Here is an 18,821-nt window from a genome sequence, read left to right as displayed (position 1 = left end):
AGATACTACACAAGAAGACCATCCCCAAGACACAGTCATCAGATTCCACAAGGTCAAAATATTAAAAAATTAAAGCCATGTTAAAAATATGTTAAACACAGCTAGAAGAAACAGGAAGGTCACCTGCAAAGGGAACCCCATCAGGCTAACAGCAGACCTTTCAACAGAAAATCTACAAGTCAGAAGAGATCAAAAATCTATATTCAGCATTCTTAAAGAAATTCCAACCAAGAACTTTATATCCAGCCAAACTAAGCTTCACAAGCAAAGGAGAAATAAGATTCTTTTCAGACAAGCAAATAATAAGGGAATTCATTACCACCATATCTTCCTTACAAGAGGTCTTGAAGGGAAAAGAAATGCAGTTACTAGTCACTACAAAAACAAACTTAGGTATATCGACCAAAGTCACACCATGAAGCAATCATACAAACTAGAACTAGCTAACAACCTGATGACAGTATTAAATCTTCACATATCAATGCTAGCCTTGAATGTAAATGGGCTAAATATCCCAATTAAAAGTTTAGCACTGAGTGGCAAGTTGGATAAAGAAGTAAGACTCAATGGTATGATGTCTTCAAGAGACTCATCTCACTGAAATTGTCAGAACCTTTTTGGGGGACACCATAGACAATTGTCACATTAGGAAAGTGTCTTCCTCATATTCCTATGAATTACTCCTGTTCCTTTGAAGCAATAATTCTAAGATTAATGTGCTAGAAACATTTGATTCCTTCCTGGTTGTGGTTTACTTTATTGGAGTCATCAATTGTAGTTGTGAATGGCTCCATGTTATCTATCTTTGGTAGGTGGCATGAGCTGCAGATAGGCTCTGTCTCATTCCCAAACTCATTTCTTGACAGAATCAGGGTGGTTTCAGTTCATATTGCTTTATATTTAGAAAATGAATATACAGGATATGGATTATAAAACTTTTATACAGAACACATTTGATAGATATCTGTATTGCCATTGTGTTTACCTTCACAACTACCCATAAGCACCAAACTGCTCTGGACTCCACATACATTCAGACAATTGGAGGAGCTGATGATCATAGAGAGCTTTGTATGTAAGGCAAAGACATTTTCCTTCTACAGAGTTTCCGGATTCAATTCTTCATGCATCCAATCATTTGGAATAGCTAAGTTTTACATTCTTTTCTACCCATATTTTTAAGTCGATTCTGCTCTGACACAATGTATCAATGACACTGAATTCATATGTCTATGACAAGGAAGTGATTATATATGCTTTGTAAAAATGCGAAGAAAAATAATCTACATGTCTTATCAAAATAATTTGAATGTTCCTCTCATTCTATTGTTTGAGACTAACAAAAAATAAAAAATATATTTAGAGATTAAGTAAATTTAATACAAGACAAATTAATATAATGTAGTATTACAATAGTAAGATTCATTCTAACACAATTGAATTTAACTATTAAGAAAAGCATAGAGGCATAAAAAGCTTTACAATATTTTCTAAATATAGATCTGCAAAATGATGACAAATTGATGAAATATAGTACAATGAAAAATGCCAATATAATAAAAAAGACAACAGATGTGCTAAGGATTGTTATACAGATATTATATGCTTATGTTACATTACACTTATTAGTGTAATATAAAGGAGAAGAAAAAAGAGGAGAAAAGTTAAAGAGAGTAATTAGAGAAGGAAGAGAAGATGAAAATGACAGAAAAACAGCAGGAAAATATGAATTCATCTGAGGCATTAGGACAAGTTCCAAGAATTGAAATCAGTGTAAGAAAGACTAGAGAACAAGAACGCTCATGTTTGCATTAAAAAAATGCGGCTGCTCACTATTTACAATAGCAAAGACTTGAAACCAACCCCAATGCCCATTAATGATAGATTCGATAAAGAAAATGTGGCACATAAACACCATGGAATACTATGCAGCCATAAAAAAGAATGAGTTCATGTCCTTTGTAGGCAACTGGATCAAGCTGGAAACGAGCATTCTCAGCAAATTAACTCAGAAACAGAAAACCAAATACCACAGGTCCTCACTCATTAGTGGGAGCTAAACAATGAGAACACATGGAAAGAGGGAGGGAGAGATCACACATTGAGGTCTGTCAGGGCGTGGGGAGTAAGGGAAGGGAGAGCATTAGGACAAATACCTAATGAATGCGGGTTAAAAACCTAAATGATAGGTTAATGGGTGCAGCAAACCACCATGGCACATGTATACCTATGTAACAAACCTGCACATTCTACACATGTATCTCAGAACATAAAGAAAAATTTAAACAAATTAATTTTTTAAATATGATCATTCCTTTGGGTAAAGGTGGGTTTGTAATAATCATGACAATAAATTCTGTTATGGTTTAAAACTGTAGAAAGACTTTTAAGTGCTTTTTCAAGAAAATTGCTTAAGGTCAATCACAATTACAAAAACAGACTGAAATGTATCCTAAATATCTATGACGTAATATGATACAGACCAAAATGGTCCAAAATACTTCAAAAAGCCAGATACTTTGAAATATAAACTATCTAATAATATGTGACTTCCATTAACTAAATACTGTACTTCACCATTTTATGTAAGAAACTTGAGCATCTGTTGATTGCAGTATCTGTTGGGGTCCTGGAACTAATTATCTGAGGTTATGAAGAGCCAACTGCATTTCACTAAAATTTTAACAGATATGAACTATGTGTGCTTTGAGATATCACAGCCAAATAATCTGAAAATGGAACAGTTTAAATATACCTTAATTTTTCTAAGAGGCTGAGGTTGAAGGTGAGCATTTGAAGAGTGAGGCAGGATATGACACTTTGAAATTAGAGAACAGCTTGCTTTAACTGCAGTATCTTTCCTGACATTAGAACAAATCCCACAAGTAATGTGCAAAGCCCTAGAAAGTACAGGAGGCAGGTGATAACCACCATAAATTCAGTGTCAACAAATCACACCAACACAATCAAATTCCCTTTTACTCAGCGACAGACTTATCAATGTAGAGGAACAAATGAAGTCAGATATCTTGATTTCACAAGGCTTTTGGCATGACCCTCATAATACTCACAAAAAAATAGTAACCATACAGATCAAACTAGTCCAAATTGCTTTAAAAACTATAACCTTGGGAAAGTGATTAGTGATTGTTCATTGTTTAGCAATTATTCTGTGAGGTGATGTATATCACCTAGATATTTTCCTAGAAAATATTTTTGTTAATGACTCATATTAAAATAGATGGCATTTTTATAAAAGATAGCATATCTTTTAAAAATGTGAATTTAAATGATTATATTTAGAATAATTAGAAGTCATTTCCATTTGGTGGCCCTTGAAGTCTGTTTGTGAATCATTTGCACAGTATATAATGATATTCATATAATGTGCAGATTTTCCCTTTTTCTATTCCATCTCCACTGGAATTATGCCACATATTGAAATTCAAGATAAGGGAATGGCTCTTGGATCAGTGAGAAGCTGTGGAATTGCTTGCCAGGAGACAGTGTTTTCCCTTTGTTGTTACATGTCCCTTTTGTGATATACCTTCACATGCCATGCTTTTTATTATTAATTGACTGACCATAGGTAGTGCATTGGGAGGCATCACTCAAAATCCAAGTAGATAACATTTCTGAAATGTAAGCAGATGATCCTAAAACTAGAAATCTATTTTAATACAAATAATTAGCTAGGTTGTGTCAACATACAACTTGGATAGAGGAAAGAAAGTCTGTTGACGGTACTGGCAAATAATTCACTTAAATGCAGAGTTGAACAAAATTTGAAGTATTTCATTTAGGATACTTGTGGCTCCATTTATGAAACAGTTTATCATTGTATGACAGCTTTGACAACAGGATTATGATAACATTATACCATAAATCAGGTAGCATTTGTAAACATGTTTCCTATAATTCATCTTTAAAATCATCTGATCCTCTAGTATATTATAAAAGTAATACCTCAGTAATTTTTCATTTCCTGTATAATTATTAATCTGTCCAAGTTTTCCCCCTTCTGTTGAATCTAATTTGGCAGTATAAATAACTGAAGAACATTTCTCCATTCATCAAGAAATTTAAATGTGCTTTTATTAAATCACATGTGATAAAACACGGGCTCTGTAGCCAGGACTGCTACAGTTATGAAACGTTTTTCTTTGAAACCTTTGTCATCAGCAGTACTTACTTTATACTGTTTTTAACAAAAGCTAAAATAGATAAAACATGCAAAACTCTCAGACTACCATGGTTAACAATAATATGGACTCAAATAATCCTTGCTGTTGTTGTTGTTGTTGTTACCATTATTATCATTTCCTAAGATACAAATGCCTCAACATTTATTATGTCACCTTTCTTATTTTTTCTCTATTTTTTGTTGATTTATTGATTTATATTTTTAAAGATTTGTCTATTTCTCTTTTTATATCATAAGTAACAACTGTTAAACTCATCCTTTTATTTAACCATTTTTGGTCATTTATATTAGCTTTGTTGATCAGTTAGAGCATTCTCTTGTAAGTATCGGAGAACCTAACCCATACTAACTTAAGTGGATGTAGTGGCTCAGTTCTGGAAGTATTTGGAAGTAGGGGAGATTCAGGCATTGTTCATCCAGTGCTCCAGCTCTATTTCTCAATAATTCCCTCATCTCTACACTTGTCTCTTTTTTGGCTTCTTATCTAGGCTGGCTTTTCCTCATGATTGTGAGGTGTTCATGATCAGCAAACAAGGCTCCTCCAAGTCAATACAGAGAAGGTTGTTTACTACAACCATCAAATGAAGTATTCAAAGCCACTTTTATTAAACTATTTCTCAATCTCCCACGACCAATGGGGAAACCATGAACTAATTGGCTTAGGCCGGAACCCATCACTGGCAAGAAAGATAGGTCCATCTATGAAAGCAAAAGGGGAAATAAGCCCCCAAAACAGAGTTACTACACCTGAGTGAGAAAGAAGTTAGTTTCCATGAAAAAGGTCAATGGTAGCTTGATGGAGATAGCATTGAATCTATAAATTACTTTGGGCAATATGGCCATTTTCATGATATTGATTCTTCCTAACCATGAGCTTGGAATATTTTTCCATCTGTTTGTGTCCTCTCTTATTTCCTTCAGCAATGGTTTGTATTCTCCTTGAAGAGGTCCTTTACATCCTTTGTTAGTTGTATTCCTAGGCATTTTATTTTCTTTGTAGCAATTGTGAATGGCAGTTTGCTCATGATTTGGCTCTCTGTTAGTCTGTTATTGGTGTATAGGAATGCTTGTGATTTTTGCACATTGATTTTTTATCCTAGACTTTGCTGAAGTTGCTTATTAGCTTAAGGAGATTTTGGGTTGAGACAATGGGGTCTTCTAAATATACAATCATGTCATCTGCAAACAGAAACAATTTGACTTCCTCTTTTCCTAATTGAATACCATTGATGTTCTTCATATAACTGGAAAAAAACACTTTAATCTTCATATGGAACCAAAAGAGAGCACACATAGCCAAGGCAATTCTAAGCAAAAAGAACAAAGCTGGAGGCATCACACTACCTGACTTCAAACTGTACTACAAGGCTACAGGGACAAAAACAGCATGGTAATAGTACCAAAACAGATATATAGACCAATCAAACAGAACAAAGGCCTCGGAATTAATGCCACACACATACAACCATCTGATCTTTGACAAACCTGACAAAAGCAAGCAATGGGGAAAGGATTCATTAATAAATTGTGTTGGGAAAATTGGTTAGCCATGAGCAGAAAGCTGAACTGGACCCGCTTCTTATACCTTGAACTAAAATTAACTCCAGATGGATTAAAGGTTTAAACAAAAGAGCTAACACCATAAAAATCCTAGAAGAAAGTCTAGGCAATACCATTCAGGACATAGGCATAAGCAAGGACTTCATGACTAAAACACCAAAAGCAATGGTAACAAAAGTCAAAATAGACAAACAGGATCTAATTAAACTTGAGTTTCTGCACAGCAAAAGAAACAATCATTAGCACTAACCAGCAACCAACAGAATGGGGAAAAATTTTGCAATCTACCCATCTGACAAGGGCTAATATCCAGAATCTACAAAGAACTAAAGCAGATTCACAAGAAAAAAGCAATCGAACCCATTCAAAAGTGGGTGAAGGATAAGAACAGACACCTTTCCAAGGAAGACATTTATAAGGTAGGAAACATATGAAAACATGCTCATCATCACTGGTCATTAGAAAAATGCAAATCAAAACCCCATTGAGATACCATCTCAAGCCAGTTAGAATGGTGATCATTAACAAATCTGGAGACAACAGATGGTAGAGAGCATGTGGAGAAATAGGAAAATTTTTACACTGTTGGTGGGAGGGTAAACTAGTTCAACCATTGTGGAAGACAGTGTGGTGATTCCTTAAGCATCTAGAAATAGGAATTCCATTTGACCTAGTAATCCCATTACTGGGTATATACCAAAAGGATTATAAATCATTGTATTATAAAGAAAACACACACATATGTTCATTGTGGCACTGCTTACAGTAGCAAAGACCTGGAACCAATGCAAATGCCCATCAGTAATAAACTGAACAAAGGAAATGTGGCACATATACACCATGGAATACTATCCAGCCATAAAAAACAATGAGTTTGTGTCCTTTGTAGGGACATGGATGAATTTGAAAACCATCATCTCAGCAAACTGACACAAGAACAGAAAAATAAACACCACATGTTCTCACTCATAGGTGGGTGTTGAACAATGAGAACACATGGGCACAGGGAGGGGAACATCACACACTGGGGTATGTTGGCGGGGTGGGGGTCTAGGGGAGGGAGAGTGGAGGGTGGAGATGTTGGGAAGGAACAACACTGGGAGAAATGCCTAATGTAGGTGATGGGGGGATGGAGACAGCAAACCACCATGGCATGTGTGTACCTATGCAACAATCCTGTAAGATCTGCACATGTACCTCAGAACTTAAAGTACAATAAAAAAAGAAAAAAAGTTAGTTTCAATTATCAGCCATGTGAATGAGTCTTCTTGAATGTTCCACCCCAGTTAAGCCTCTAAATAATGCCAGGCCCAGAGAGCATACATGGAGCTAAGTCTAGTCAACAATAGCTCATAAGAGATAACAAAATTGTTATTTTAAATTACAGTGGAAATCTATTTAGGTTAGGTAGGTTTTTACACAGTAAAGTAGTTGACAGCATTTTTCTAGAGTTTCCATGATTTGTCTGTTTTTCTCCTTATGTGCCTTTGAATGAAGAGATTTCTATTCATATGCAGAAGTTGCTAATGGAGAATGTGCACATTATCTTTGGCCCTGATAATTGACAATTTCTGGACTGGTTGAAGGATATTCCACAATATCCTTAGCAGGTTGATATATCCAGCTTGCAACCTATGTCTCACTATATCTTGGAGCATTCACCAGGAGTGAAGATGCAGCTACAATTTGGGATCTTTCCCTGTATCTACCTACTGATTATTTAACACTTAGAATAAAATGAGTACATAAAAAGGTGCAATTCTAGATCTCAGCTTCCCATACATTAATTACTTGAGGAGGTTATAAATCATTGCTCTTCTCATATATTTCTATTTCCTATAGTTTGTCCTGAAATTCTTGTGTCTCTGACAATATAGAGGGGAGAAAACGCATTAGTGTCAAATAGGGTGCAACAAGTTTTAGTTCTCTGTCTCAGAAAAATAATATTCAGACCAAGCATAATGGCTCATGGCTGTAATCCAAAGGTTTTGAGAAGCTGAGGTTGGAGGATCATTTGAGGCTAGGAGTTGGAGACCAGGCTGGATGACATAGCAAGTTATCTCTATATAAATAAGGAAATAAGTATGAAAAACCTTCCAGGCATGGTGGTGCATATCTGTAGTCCCAGCTACTCATGAGGCTGAGGTGGGAGGATCACCTGAGCCCAAGAGTTTGAGGCTTCAGTGACCTATGATCAGGCCAGTGCACTCAAGCCTGGGCAACCAACCAAGCAATATCCTGTCTTTAAAAATAAGGAAAAGAAAAATAATATTCATACAAAAAGAAAGAAAATATCATTTGGCATATGTTTATACATATTAAGGGGAGTTTATTATGTAATAAGTTACACATGTAAACATACATATAAAGGGGAGTTTAAGTCCATCTAGTGAACCCTGACTAATACAGGTAGATAGCATTTAAATTTCTATTTGTCTCTATTTTCTTTGTATATAGCATAATTTAAAACTATATATTAGTATATGTTAATTTAATTGAGAATATATATTTTTAAAATATTTTATCAACATATGTTGATATCTAGTTAATACTTATATATATTTATATACGACATTTTCATATACCAATATGAATGCAAGAAAGAAACAAGAAACAAAGAAGGATGGAGGAAGGGAGAGAGAAAGGAATAAAGAAGAGGAACCATAACTAGTAGGTAGAGAGAAAGGAAGTTTTGAGAAGATAATTTTCATATCATAAGTTCCAGCAGTTCATATTTCCTTGTATTCACTATATTCTTTCTTATATAAATGACTTTGTGTATTTTTAACAGCTTTATTGAGTTATAATTGATACACAAAAAACTGCATATATTTAATATATATAATTTGATGAGCTTCACATATGCATATATCCATGAAACCATCACCATATCTATCACTTTCAAAAGTTTTATTGTGGGCAGGGAACACTGGCTTAGGCCTGTAATCCCAGCACTTTGGGAGGCTGAGGTTGGCAGGTCACCTGTTTGAGGTCAAGAGTTTGAGGTCAGTCTAGCCAACGTGGGGAAACCTCATCTCTATTAAAAATAAAAAATTAGCCAGGTCTCCTGGTGCATGCCTGTAATACCAGCTACTTGAGAGACTGAGACAGAATAATCACTTGAACCCAGGAGGTGGAGGCTGCAGTAAGCCGATTGCACCACTGCACTCCAGCCTTGGCAAGAAGAGCAAAACTCCATCCTCCATTCCCCAGAAAAGTTTTATTGTGTCCCCTTATTTTATTTATTATTTTATTTTATTTGTGGTAAGAACATTTAACATGAGATCTGATCTACCTTCTTAAATTTCTAAGTGCACAATATAGTATTGTTGACTACAGGCATCATGCTATACAGCAGATTTCTGGAAGTAATAAAACTTTATACTAACAGAAAAATAATTCCCCATTATTTTCTTCTTCCCAGGACCTGGAAACTACCGCTGTATTCTCTGCTTCTGAGAGTTTGACTATTTTAAGTATATCATGTAAGTGAAGTCATGCAGACAAGTTTATTTCATTTAACATAATATCCTCCAGATTTTTTATGTCATCACAAATGGCAAAAGTTCCTTCTTTTTTAAGACTGAAGAATATTTTATTGTATGTGTAGACTATATGTAAAAGATTATTCTGTTCTCATTAGTACCGGTTCTGGAAACAAGTGTGATACAGATTTGCTTTCAATAATTCATGATATCTTTATCTCCCACTCTTCAGTTTTTCTGAATCTCTGGAATTAGCCTTCCCCCTCAATGTTCTTTGACCCCATGGTATAGTTTTGGCCCCAGCCTATGCTACTGATATTTACTCCACCTCCCCTGGCTGCTTCCTAGGACAGCCTGTTCTCTGAGAGCTGATAGGAGCTGGTGATCATGTCAGTCTTTGTGTTGCTCATGATCACTTGTTAACAAGCTAATCCTGAACATGTAAATAATAAAATTATCTTCATTAGAAGGTTCTTCAAAATAATTAACATGTGTAATTTAATAAAGTCAGGACCATTTGATAGAGTAACTTTTGAGAAAATATATGCCAGTAGTATACATCAAACCTTCTGTTTTGAGAAAAAAATATGTCTATATGTGCCTTCTAATGGGTCAGATACACAAAAAGAAAATAAATAATAAAGACAAAACAGTTAGTATTGAAGGAAGTCTACTATTAAAACAAAATCTTTAAAGGGAATTATGGGCACAATCTAGAGAAACAAATCCACACATAACAAATCCATACAAAATATATAATCTTATAAAATACTAATATTGGCTTTATTGTTTCAGAAATCATAAGTTGCCTCTTCCGTTCTGGCACTTGCTTGAGGCAGAAATATGGTAGGGGCAACAGAAATGTTAAGTGATGCTTTATTAAGTGACTGTTGCCCCTCTAGGTAAAGTCATTTTTATATTTTTCAATTTGCCCCAAGGTAGGAAGATTCCCTGAGTCAGATACTTTTAAAAAATATTTTTCAAAGATATCAAACAAAATTTTTATTTCTAAATTGTTCTGGTAAAAAAAAATAGTCAAAATAAGAAATATTTAAAAATAAAAAACAAAATTCTAAACTTCATAGCTTTGTATTTGTTAAGATACAAGGTCTTGCTCTGTTATCCAGGCTGGAGTGCAGTGATGTTACCATAGCTTGACAAAGCCTTGAACTCTTTCTCAGGTGATCCTCCCCCACCTCAGCCTCACAAGTAGCTGGGACTACAGGTGTGGATCACCACACCTGACCAATTTTTTTTTTTTTGGTAGAGATAGGATCTCACTATGTTGCCTAGACTGACCTTGAACTCCTAGACTCAAGCCATCTTTCCACCTCAGCCTCCCAAAGTGCTGGGCCCCTGCACTCATGAGCACCTGAGCTCAGTCTCATAGCTTCTTTAAATACTGTCTTATTTTGGGTTCCCAAAGCGGACCTTTAGATGATATTTAAGTGCACATGGTTTATTTGGGATGTGATCCCAATTAGCAAGGTATAAGAATAGCCAAGTAAGAAAGTGAAAGGAGGAAGTCAATAAAGAGTGTTTGTTGCTAATATGGCAACTGGTGTTCAGTTCCAGAGTAAACTTGATGAGGGAACATAGAAAGCATCTCAGAATTTGCCTATTACAATTTGCCAACTTTCATTCTTCATTGATTACGGGTCACACTTGCTGTCTGCCTGCTAAGCAGAGAAATGTAATAGGGATCAGTGCTTAGTGTGTTTCCTTGCATGTGACCTCTCAAGTGAGTTGGAGAGATATGAACAAGACGCTTAACATGTCTGCTACAAATAGGTTCAATTCATTATGCTTTAAAAAAGATCTGCTTTAAATACATTCTTCATAATACAACAGAGTTTTTCAATTTTGATAATGAATATATGCTTATGTTACTGATGTTTCATGCAGGCCTTAATATATACTAAATGGTTTTTATAGTTCTTTAATGATTAATATATCTTTTATGCTTTTTGCCTGCTCTATGCCTAAAAGGTTGACATTTTCTTCTAACCCACAATAGACAATTATCTCATTGAACCCTCCATTCTATGTTCTAGTAACCATTCCCTTCCCTGGTGCCTTCAGGCCTGGGTTTGGCAAAGGCTCGTTGCTGTTACTAGCTTCAGCATGTTGCATATTGTTGTTTTCCATAAATTTTCCCCAAAACTTTGTAAATATTTTTATTACATTTTTCTCAGTTAACCAGTCCAAGTGTGAAATTTGTCTAAAACACAGCAATGAAATTCATACATATTGTGAAATGCAAGATGTAAGGAATATAAAATAAATATTGCCCTCTCATTACTAGGGACAACACATGTACCTGATACAGATTGGAGGCACATAATACAAGATAAACATATTTATTTTCCAGAAATCCCAGAATCAAATCGGGAAAAACCTGCCCTATTCAGGGAAGTGTAACATAAGCATGAATGAGTACTCTGGCAGGACCTAAAAAATGTGTCTAAATCTCCAAGTAGATCAGACTGGTTAAACATCAGATAAAAAGACTCTGGGATACTAGATTAATTTCATATCTGTAGAAATAAATCAATAATAAAACAAAAGTAATGCTCTAATAATGACCTATATCTCATTATGGCAAAGGATGGGCACTCAAAAGGTGCTACTTGAGTAACTTTGTGCATCCTACTTGCTACATTTCTGCATTACCTGCATGGATGACAGAGAATTCCATCTTCATCTTTTCAAGTATTGTTAATTTAAAGAGCCTGCAAATTACAGAATTCCACCCTCAATCAGCAACCATATGAAAAAATGGCAGAAGGAATAATATTTTTTGTCTTCTTTTAACCAACAACAAACTCACCACTTAGCCCTACAATCACTACACCAGGAGATATAAATTTAATACCATCAATTACAAAAAATAAATAAATAAATAATATACTGGTTATGGACTTAACATTTTATAATTGACAAAGGTCTTTCTAAGCTGGCCTAAACAATTGAGGAAATATTTTGATCTACATAAAGAAACTCTAAGTAGCAGGTCTAGATTCCAGCAAGTTATACTCCAGTGGCTAAAACCATGTCACCATAAAACCAGATTCTTTTTGACTTTCTACTCTGCCCTCATTGATGTCTTTAATCCTCAAGCCACACATTGCCTTTCATCTACCATCAATACAAGACTGATATTATTTTCTTGTGATCAATATGGCTGCTACAGCTCCAGCCCTCACATACTGACACTTCAATATCCAGGGAAATGGGGTCTCTTTTTCCTCTCAAAGTTCTGGAATTCACTACCTTCAGTATCTCCAAATGTGTCATGTAGCCTACCCTAACGCAATCATTGTACCCAGATGAATGTGACTTAATGATATGGTAAAAGCAATGGAGATCTGTCCTTGAACTAACTCACATAAATGAAAATGAAAGAAACGTTAATTCCTTAAAGGGAAATTGAGGCACTACTGGTGAGAAAGAAGGGAATAAGAAGTTGGCAAAGAACAAGCACATTTCTCCTACAAAGTAGAAAATATGAGAATTTGGAAAGAGATCTAATTATAGGAATTAGTCAAGTATAACCAGAATAACCATTAACTTATTGTCAGAACCAACTGAAAGCACCTTTGAGAGTGAAAGTAGGTGCTATTAATAATTAGGCCAGCAGAGCAGTTGTAAATCAGGACAATCTCAGACAAACTGGGAAGCATGCCACCCTTGAAGTTCCAGATCCTTCTTTCTAACCGCTGCCATCTTCACTTCAATTTTCACAAACACCTATAATTAAACATGATTAAATCAACATATTCTCTTCCAAACTTAGTCCCCTTCTAGTGTTCCCTTCGCCAGAGTGGCAGCACCAGCCATCCAGAAGCACAAAGCAGAACCTGGCAGAATTAGCCTTGACACAACCTCCTTCCTGTCATTCTTCATCCAGTCTATAACATTTACCTGGTACAATATTTTAAATCATCCAAACTCCCCATCTACACTGCAATGTCTCTAGGCTGCTTTTTGATTACCTCTTAACAGGACTAGAGTAATAACCATCTAAGCGATCTCTCAACATTTATTTTTGCCTTTATCCAATCTAAATAAGTCATTTCAAAACACAAATGTCATCAAGCCAACTATTTGTTTGAAACATTCAATGATTTCTTACTGATCTTTAAAATCAAACTCTTTAGCACAATATGCAATGTTCATATTGAGACACAATGTGGCCGAGCCCACCTTTAAACTTGCCTCCCTCTACTCTCCCTGCTCCTTTGTATCCATCTCTGGCCACATTAGTTTTTGTTCATTTTCTCAATCATGCTGTATTAGTTTGTCAGGGAAGCCATCACAAAGTACCAAAACCTGGGAGGCTAAAAACAACAGAAATGTATGACCACATAGTTCTGGAAGCTAGAGGTCTGAAGTCAAGGTATTAGCAGAACGATGCTCCCTATGAAACTTGTAGGGAAGAATTCTTTGCCTCTTTCTAGAGCCTGGTGGTTGTCAACAATCATTGATGTTACCTGGTTTTCAGCTTTAGCATTTCAGTCTCTAAGACTATCATCACATGACATTCTTCCTTCATGTGTCTCTGTTCCTGCATCTCTTCTCCTCTTTTTATGACACCAGTCAGTTTGGATTAAGGGTTCATCCTATTCCAATATGATGTCATCCTAACAACTAATTAGACCTGCACTGACCCCCTATTTCCAAATAAGAGCACATTCTGAGGTACTTGCTGTTAGAACTTCAACATATGTTTTGGGGGGACAAAATTCAGCCCATAACACACGCTCTGTTTCCTTCCGCCACAGACTCTGCACTTGCTGTTCCTGCTGCAGGAAACATTCTTCCCTCGCTGTTTGTTTGGTTGGTTTTTATTTATCCTTCAATCTCAACTCAAAAGTACTTTTCTGGAAGAGATTTCTCTTATACAGTATGTAAGTCAACTTTCCCCATTATATACTCTCCCTATACCCCGTATCTTTTCTTCATAAGAATGATCACAATTATATTTGTACTTATTTTTTATTATTTATGATCTTATGTATTATTTACCCTAATGCGTAGCATAGGCACAAAGGAGGCATTCAATGTATAATTATTGATTTAAGTAATGAATGAAGGCATAAAAATAAGGATTTGCAATTTTTCTGATAGCACAAATTGGACTTGAAAAATTTACATTTGGGCAATGCTTAGCTTAATACTTCTGAACACAGGAAATTAATAGCCTTTAAAGATTTCCTAAATTTAAGATTTTATTAACTTTTTGGAACTTTTATTCTTTTCCTCTTGATTCATCTCTTAGTGCCCTTGGTATGTTTAATACTCTAGAGTATTGACATTGTAGTCTCTCGTTTCTAACATGATTTATTTTTATTTTGCTTTTAAATTCTTTAATACCGGAAGCAAAAATTTTAAAAATGGTTATTTGCAACTCTATTGTAAGGTATATTGTACACCTATGAAGTGTCAAAATAAACTAAAACTCCGAAATTCTATGAAGAGCTGCCAAAGCAATTTGTTTTCAATCTATCCATTGTGTTTAGTATGCTATCATTTTCTTTACTTGTGTTAAAACTTCCTTTTGTCAAGATTCTATGTTGACACAATTGAGTAATGCAGAGCACACCAGATTTTCCACTGAGAGTACACAGTACACTTTCATCTTCACAGTCCTGTGTTACCTCAGCATGTAACAGGGCAATTCTATTTAAACTAGAATACACATTCTTTCAGTTTTAGTTTGTTCTATGCATCATATTTTACCATAGATCTTATGTTTTAGTTCTAAAACATAATCTGTTGAAATTTTTGTCTGATTCTTTTTATTTATTGTTATATGAGCGCCAACTGACATAACTCAACTTACTGCAGCAAAACAGATAATACAGGGGAGAAGGAAACCGAGAGACAAGGTGAAGAATATGTAATATTCTGAAAACCTGAGCCATGATGATATTTCCGGGACTTATCTTACATTAAAGACTCTACTTCTTCCTCATTTGTTTCCTATTCATTTAAACTTAAATTGTTTTCTAACAAAATGTTCTGCTTACAATTTTTTATCCTTCTACAGTAAGACAAATAATAAATTCATAAATATTACCTGAATAATAGAGGAAAAATATATATAATGCATATATTATATGTAATGTATATATAATGTCTTTTAAATAATGAAGAAAAAATTTATTTCTAAATCTATACATTTCCCTTGAAAGCAAACTTAGAGATTTAAAAACGTGTCCAGGTGCAGTGGCTCATGCCTATAATCCCAGCACTTTGATAAGCCAAGGTGTAGAGGTCAGGAGTTTGAGGCTAGCCTGGCCAACATGGTGACTACCAAAAATACAAAAAATTAGCCAGGCATGGTGGTGCATGCCTACAGTCTCAGCTACTCAGGAGGCTAAGGCAGAAGAATTGCTTGAACCTGGGAAGCAGAGGTTGCACTAAGCCAAGATTGCACCATTGCACTCCAGCCTGGGCAACAAGAATGAAATCCCTTCTCAGGAAAAAAAAAATGCTATTGCTTTCAAGACTCCATTTCAGCTACATATTAAATGATAAAGAGTATTTCTGTCACGTGAGGGTATCACAGATATATAAATCTCCAGATATCAGTATGTCTCCAGACACCAGTATGCTGAATTTTCTTCATACTGTGAAATTCAGGATGCTAAAGAGATATATCCACCATCATTATGTCTAAAACATACTTCAATATTTTTATTCTGAAAACTGAACACAATAACGCATGTCTATTATCTTAGGTATTCCTATCATACTCTGAAGTTAAATGTTTATAAATCTCTGGACATTTTTATTTTTCTTCCTATTTTAGGATGTTTTCACCTTCACTTTATAGTATATGTAGATTTTGTGGATTCTAAAATTTATAAAGACTTGAATAAATATGTACTGTTTCTTAATTAATAGCCCACCTTGAGGCATTAAGTTTAAACATGTAGAATATAGCAAAACAATGGTTTAAAGTTGAACGTCTCTAGGTATATTTTTAATTTGAGTTTGTACATTACCGATACCTCATAACTGTATTTAGTTTCTGAATTTCACTTTTATCTCAATGGTATTATTTTCTTATGGGAAAAAAAATTTCAATAAATTCTTACAACCAACCAAGTTAAAAGTAAACTAATGTTAAAAGTAACCAAGTTAAAAGTAAAATTTCTGGCTAATAGTCAAAGCTCTATAAATAACAGGCTTACTTCAAGCAGATAAGAGATATGGTTTGGCTTTGATCCACTCAAACCTTATTTTGAACTGTAGTTTCTATAATTCGCCTATGTGTCATGGGAGGGACCTACTGGGAGGTAATTAAATCATGGGGACAGTTACCCCCATTCTGTAGCTCTCTTGATAGTGGGTTAGTTCTCACAAGATCTTATGGTTTTATAAGGGGCTTTCCCCCTTCTGCTTGGCACTTCTTTTTCCTGGCATCATGACAATAAGGATGTGCTTGCTTCCCCTTCTGCCATGATTGTAAGTTTCCTGAGGCCTACCCAGCCATATGAAACTGAGAGTCAATTAAACTTCTTTCCTTTTTAAATGGCTCCATCTCAGGCAGTCCTTTATAGCAGTGTGAGAACAGACTAATACAGGAAATTGGTACTGGTAGAATGGGGTGCTGCTATTAAGATACCTAAAAAACCAGGAGCAACTTTGGATCTGGGTAGCGGGCAGAGTTGGAACAGTTGGGATGGCTCAGAAGAAGAAAAGAAGATGTGTGAAAGTTTGGAGCTTCCTTGAAACTGGTTGAATAGTTTTGACCAAAATGCTGATAGTAAAATGGACAATGTCTGTGTACACAAATGAAGTCCAGTACAATGTTGTCCAGGCTGAGATGGTCTCAGATGGAAATGAGGAGCTTTTTGGGAACTGAAGTAAAGGTGATTCTTGCTAAACTTTAGCTAAGAATTTGGCTGAATTTTGGTACTACAATATTATTTAATATCAAAAATGGTAAACAAAAGCAGTAACAAAAAAAACTGAAAAGAGGAAAATCTTATTTCCAAAGTTACCACATAATTATATACAAATGTCTAGTTTTTAACCAAAATAACAAGGCATATAAAGAAATAGGAAAGTATGGCCAATGCGAAGGGAAACAAAAGAACAACAGAGACTGTGTCTGGTGAAGACCTTGTTTACATATCTATTAGAAAAAGCCTTTAAAATAACTATATTAAGAATGGTCAAAGAACTAAAGAAAGATGTGAAGATATTCAAGAAAACAATGTGTGAACAAACTGAAATACCAATAAAGATATAGAAAGCTCAAAAGAAACCAAAAAGGAATTCTGTAGCCAAAAATTACAATAACTGAAATTACACATTTACTACAGGGATTCAAAGGCGGAATTGAGTAGGCAAAAGAGCCCAAAAACTTGAAGACAGGACAATGGGAATTGCTGAATCTGAAGTACAGGAATAAAAAAATTAAAGAAAATTAACCCTGTGGAATCTAGGGGTACTATCAAGTGGACCAAAATATGTATTGTAAGTCCCAGGAGGAGAAGAGAGAAATAAGAGTGGAGAGAATATTTGAATAACTAATATCTGACAACTTCCCAAATGTGATGAAAGACATGAATATAAATACCCAAGAAACTCAATGAACTCCAGGTAAAATGAAATCAAAGACACCCACACTGAGATACATGATAATGAAACTTTTGAAAGACAAAGATGAAAAGGGAATCTTAAAAGCAACAAGAGAGATGCAATTTGTCACATACACAGGATCCTCAATTAAATTATCAGCAGATTTTTCATCAGAAACCTTGGAGGGCTGAAGACAATGGGCTGATATATAGCTCAAAGGCTAAAAGAAAGAACTGTCAACCAACTATCCTATATCCAGTAAAACCACCCTTCAAAACAGAGGGAGAAATAAAGACACACCCAGATAAACAAAAGCTGAAGGAGTCAGTCAGCACTAGACTTGATCTGTGAGAAATGCTTAAGGAAGACCTACAGGGTAAACTAAAACAAACAAACAAAAAATTAAACACTAACTCAAAGCTATATTAAGAAATAAAGATTTCAATAATGGTAAATACACGGGCAATTATTAAAGCTCATATTATTGTAAAAAGTTTGTCACTCTAATTTTTGTTTTCTACATGATTTAAGAAACTAATAAATCTCTCTAAGAAACAATTATTAGTTTAAAAGCTAGTACTATTGTAACGTTGGTTCAAAGCTTCAAATTTAGTTTTCTACATAATTTAAGAGACTAATACAATTAAAGTAATTAATAGTTCATGTTTTGGGTCACATAATATATGTAGATGTAATTTAGTGGTATTAATAACTGAAAAAGATGAAGACAGAGGTCATGAAGAAGCAGAGTTTTCATGTGTTATTGAAGTTAAGCTGGCATAAATTTAGATTACAGTGTTGTAATTTTAGGATAACTATAATTCCTATTGTAACCACAAAAAAAGTTATAGAATTACAAAAGAAATTGAGAAAGGTACATAAACAATTACTATGAAAAAAGTAGTAAACACAAAAAAGTATGGTTATGTCAAAAATAAGGGACAAGGAAGCTATAAGGCATATAGAAAACAAAA

The sequence above is a fragment of the Sapajus apella genome, unplaced genomic scaffold (genome assembly GCF_009761245.1).
Source record: "Sapajus apella isolate SASKATOON/1434 unplaced genomic scaffold, GSC_monkey_1.0 scaffold28, whole genome shotgun sequence".
NCBI classification, from domain to species: Eukaryota; Metazoa; Chordata; class Mammalia; order Primates; family Cebidae; genus Sapajus; species Sapajus apella.
Note: the sequence above shows the minus strand (reverse complement) of the source record.